This window comes from Trematomus bernacchii, unplaced genomic scaffold (assembly GCF_902827165.1).
Source record: "Trematomus bernacchii unplaced genomic scaffold, fTreBer1.1, whole genome shotgun sequence".
Lineage (NCBI taxonomy): Eukaryota > Metazoa > Chordata > Actinopteri > Perciformes > Nototheniidae > Trematomus > Trematomus bernacchii.
Window position 1 is genome coordinate 9,780,773 of NW_022987477.1, and position 5,025 is coordinate 9,785,797.

General features: G+C 39.2%; 1 long non-coding RNA gene across 2 annotated transcripts; it reads right to left on the minus strand.

The window, feature by feature from the left end:
* Positions 1–472: 472 nt before the first annotated feature.
* Positions 473–4,824, minus strand: LOC117496900. 2 transcript variants are annotated; one of them, XR_004557326.1, is made up of 4 exons: positions 4,555–4,824; positions 2,512–2,773; positions 2,251–2,318; positions 476–1,856 (listed from the first exon to the last, which is right to left on the minus strand). It is a non-coding gene; the product is annotated as an uncharacterized LOC117496900 (long non-coding RNA). The 2 variants fall into 2 exon arrangements; XR_004557325.1 differs by lacking the exon at positions 4,555–4,824 and having other exon boundaries at positions 473–1,856; positions 2,512–3,112.
* Between the last annotated feature and the right edge of the window lie 201 nt (positions 4,825–5,025).

The following is a 5,025-nucleotide window of genomic DNA, read 5'->3' on the forward strand; positions in this document are numbered from 1 at the left end:
TCCTCTGTGACAATGTTTAAACTTTAAACTGTCAGCCCCGGACGCGGAGATTCTGAAGATGGACATTAGACATGTTTTCAATAAAAAAGACGGCAATACTCAAGTGGTGGCTCACACAACAACCCCAGAGCCACCACCTGAGCCAGGTGAACAAGGTATGTACATGTCAGTAAACTTACAAGTTATGCGAACATGTAAGCAAAGCATAAATTACAGCTACGTTGACGTTACTTTGAATCGCACGGGTAATCTAAACCGTTAGCAAGTAGCTATAGCGAGCCAGATATCTTAAATAAACACTTTGTCATACAATATAAATGTTGTGTTTTTTAGCGTTACCTGGTGATTTCAAAGAAAGCTCTCTGGGAAATGTTGACTTACTGTTCGACAGGAAGCTAGAAGCTACCTTACAGTACACAGTTGATCCTGAGTCCTGTCAGTTAAAGTGTTTCATAGTTAGCTTAGCTAAGCATCAAACTAGCACTGAAATATATGGATGTTATGTGACAGTATTTCTGAGAAAAGTCAGTTTAAATGGTGGCCTAGTTGTCACTGCTTTACTGTCGACAGCACGTTTGAACGTATTTGCAGCAGTAAATGTGGCTGTTTGGCCACTGACGTTGCCATAACACCTGAATTTAAATGTGCAACCTCTTTTTGTGACAGATTTTTGCATGAAATTATAATTCTGATTGATATTTCCTATTGATAGCTAGTTTCTATGTGAACATTATGAGATGGACAGCCAGCTAACAAGCTTTTTATATACAAAGATTTCAGATCAAAGCTAATCCAGTAGGGCTCCTGAAAGGGGACAAGGGACACTATGCTCCCAAATATTAAGCCTCGACCCCCATCTTAAAATTGATATGATCAAAAAATCTGCATTGTCGGAGGCCTTTTTTCCTCATTATCATGTCAAATTGTACAGCTTTCCTTAGTTTTGAATGCAGAAAGATGACTATTCGAGTATTACGTGAAAATGACTATATTTAAGTGTTAAGTAAATATATTAAGTGAATTACTCAAACTGCATTTGTATAGGAATGATTCTCTCCTATTGGCAGATAACTACTAACAGTGATATCTACTGTACAAGAGGTTTCCAATGTCAATTTAACTATTTTCAATTGGTTAGTATTATATTTTGTGACAGTGTGGTGACACTCATTTTAATGAAGACAAATTTGTGTATCTTGAAATTCATTTATTTGACAGAGCTGGAAACTGATTTTAAATACTTGTTTGTGTTTACCTACACAGTCATCACAGATGAGCCAAAAATAGTAGAGGATGAAGAAAGGAGAACAGGAGAAAGGGACACACAAGAAGGAGATACAACAGATAAGAACAACAATGAACAGGAACATTAGAACAGACAAGAGTCAATGGGTAACTGGGGAACTGATTTAGGGACTGCAGATACAGGGCCAAGGCAAGTGAGACATCACTGTTTTCCATCCGGCATGTTTGGCCAGCAAAAGAGATAATTTCAACCAAGTTGGTTTGATACTTTTAAATGGGTTGAATATTCTACCACTGCCAATGCAGCATTCTGCTTTAGTTGTAGACTATATGGCAAACCAAAGCAATCAAGGGATCAAAGGGACACCCTCACCACCTCAGGATACACAAACTGGAAGCGTGCATTGGATTCTTTTCGAGAACATGAAAATTCAAACATACACAAGGCTCTTCTTTCCAGTTCTCGACAGAATGCTGGAGGAGCTTCAAAACAGGTTTTCTGGAGTTGGGGAAAAAATATTAATTGGCATACAGGCATGTCACCCTCCATGGGGAGGTCGTCGACCGATTTGCGAAGGTCAAACCAAGGCGATTTAGCCTAACACTTCCACCTACAAAACAATAAAGAGTGTGAAGACAGCGAGTGATGATGGGGAGAAAAAACAAAGCAAATGAAAGGTAATGTGATGAAGGAAGCAGCAAGTGAGGAAGGAAGCAAGTGATGAGGGATTATTATTTCCTCCTTCCATCCCTTTTTTCAGTTTAATCTCATTACTAACAACTTCTAATAATTTGACATAGTTTATGATTTAATTGGAAAATCAAGTGTTTTTAAATAATAAACCTGTTTCTGATTCTGATTCTTTGATTTTTTTTGACATATGGGTGTTGAGAGATGTATAGATCTCTTAATGTTGCTCTCAAAGTGCACCAGATTGATGCTTTTAACTTCAATATTTAAAAAAAATCTTCCTGGGGGAGTTCCCCCCAAAAATAGTACTTTACCTCTGCTTATGTAACTCCGGTGTAGTGTCCCCTCGGCAACAGATCACTCACAGTTGGTGATTACTTTCCTGCATTTCAATGGACAGCATATAAAAAGGACACGTGAGCTTCATTGCTTAAGAGATCCTCACATGCCATCTCTTTAAAAAAATAAGTGTCCAGTCAACAACAAAACATCAGTGATCGTATAGTGGTAGTATATTTTTCATAAGCAATGTGAAACATTAAACTTAAAAAAACTGGTGTACAAAACTCACATACCTGCGTTGATCTCCTGGAGTGTCTCTACTCTTTCTTCTCCACCATTAGAGATTGCAAACATTTCAGAAACAGCTAGAGGTAGGGGACAAATAACTTGTTCGCTGGGCATGTCAAAAACCTCCCTGCTTTGATCAAGACTTTAGGGAGCCTTTCAGCCCCTCTGGCAAAGGGGCTGGAAAGCAAGTTTTGCAAATGCAGTACCATCTACATGCTTGTCCTGTTCCAGACACTGCTCTCAACCACTCAGGGCCTGCACAAATACCTGCAGAAAGAAACAATTGACTTGGTGCAGGCAGTAAATTACAAAACAGCAGTTGAGAACACACTGAAAAGTTACAGAAGTGACGAGAAAGCAAGACCAAGGCCCTGTGCAATGATCTTGATATTCCCGAAACTGTGACACAGAGGAAGAAGCGTAGAAACATGGAAGACTTTGTAGTCGAGGCATCGTGTGGAGCAGCTCTCCCATTAGCTTATTAGCTCAGATTAGCTATTGATGATCACGTTGATAAATCATATAAAACCAATAGCCAAACACACAAAAAACATGCTGCTGTGTGAGCATTAAACGATTAACATTAAACTAAACAAACACAACAAAACGTTATAGCAGGGTTGCCAACTCTCACGCATCTGGCGTGTGACACACGCTTTCACTCTCAATCTCACGCTCTCACGCTGCCCAAACTATTCTCACGCCAAAAACAAGAATACCGAAGACTAGAAACGGTTTTGAAAACTTTTGTCACGTAGTGATCATCTTCTCAATAAAACATCTTTGATAATGTCTTCTGGCCAATCAGAATCACGATAACGGCGTGGTGTTGTTGCAGGAAGTCCCGACGGAGAATACTTTTGCGGTAGTACATCTCTATACATCGATACAACATTACGTGTTGATAGAAATCAACACGTAATGAAATAAGACCCCACGGTTTGATGATTGATAGGTGTGTGGGCTGTCTTTCATTTTGACACACAGAACAATGGGGGCTATCCACCCTTATCCACAATGTAAAGTAATTCACACAGCCTCTTCCCTCTTCTCTCTGTGAGGAGCAGCAGGTTCAGCTTTCAGAACAAAGTCACAAAAAACTAAAATTAATTAATTTGTTTAAATATATCGTGTAGTAATAGATTTATTTATTTTTCTTCTCAAGAGAGTACCAGAATGTGTATTTTATGTTAGTATTTCAAAAAATCTCCTGGGGGAGAATCCCCCCAGACCCCCCTGCAGGGGTTGGGTCTTCAGCATGTCAACCCTTTCACCTGTGGGGAAATTGCAGGATTGGCTCCAGGTCGCCCTTTTTATTTACTGCAAGACAAATGTGCCTTTTTATTTCATACAGTTCAATTTGGATTGAGACAGGGAAATGATCTAAACCTCACGCGTGGCGTTTCACTGTCGGGGGGAGCGTGTATGTAATTACATTGCAAATACTGACTTGAGCCCCACCACTGTATGGGTTAGCCCTACCATAGATTACCCAACAAAAATACTCTGGAGCCGCAACTGCCGACCCGTATTGCGCATGCGCAGATCTAAAATCCAGTAGAAATGATAAAAAAGTAAAAGTCTGCTGCTTATTGTTCTACTAGGCCAAAATAGAGTCAAAGAGTATATGAGAGTGAGAGTGTGTTAATTAATATATTTGGCAGTTTGGAGTAAGTCTGTAGATTTGTTTGTGTGTGTGCATTTTTATTTATCGTACGATAAGTCAATTAATTGCTTATCGCGACAGGCACACAATAAAACAGTGGAAACAAACATGTTTGACTTTCATTAGTGAATGAAACTGTGTGTCCTTTATAGTCTGTGTCCATTATTGTGTATTTGTATATATTGTATATATATCCTATATGCTAAGGTCCCGCTGCTGACACGATAGCAGTCATTTCGTGCGCATATGTGTAATTAAACCGAATTAAACCCATGATATCAAAATCTCACTCCAGCCAGGTACCCAAAGTTGGCAACCCTGTTATAGTCCTTATAAAATAAAAACATACATTTTGTCCACCAAAATAATACAGGCACCTTACCCTCGAGAGATCCTCACATGTTATGAGAATCTCCCACAATCCATTGCCGTAACAAAGCTAATGCAGGCACACGTTTGTTTGTGACACCAGATGGCGTAATTCTTCTTCTTCTTCTTTTATTTAATGGCGAATCGCTTCCACTTGGAGCATATATCGCCACCTCTGGCGTAACCCGAATTAATTCTCCGATTTAACAAGGATTTTATACCAACCTTTATAACTCTGTACACACACGACACACCTATATGTCGTGAGCTGATTATCGAGCCTTCATTGTAACAGATCTGGTAGGCCACCACGTTATTCTTTACTTTCTACGTCTTTATATGGAGAAGATATTACTTTTTTCTCCGTCATGTTGTTTCCATAGCAACAACAACTTCCTGTCAACAGCCAACGAAAAGTAACAAAAAACACTGTAATATCCTTTTCAGTTTCACAGAACACAAATTGGGTTATTTACATAATGTT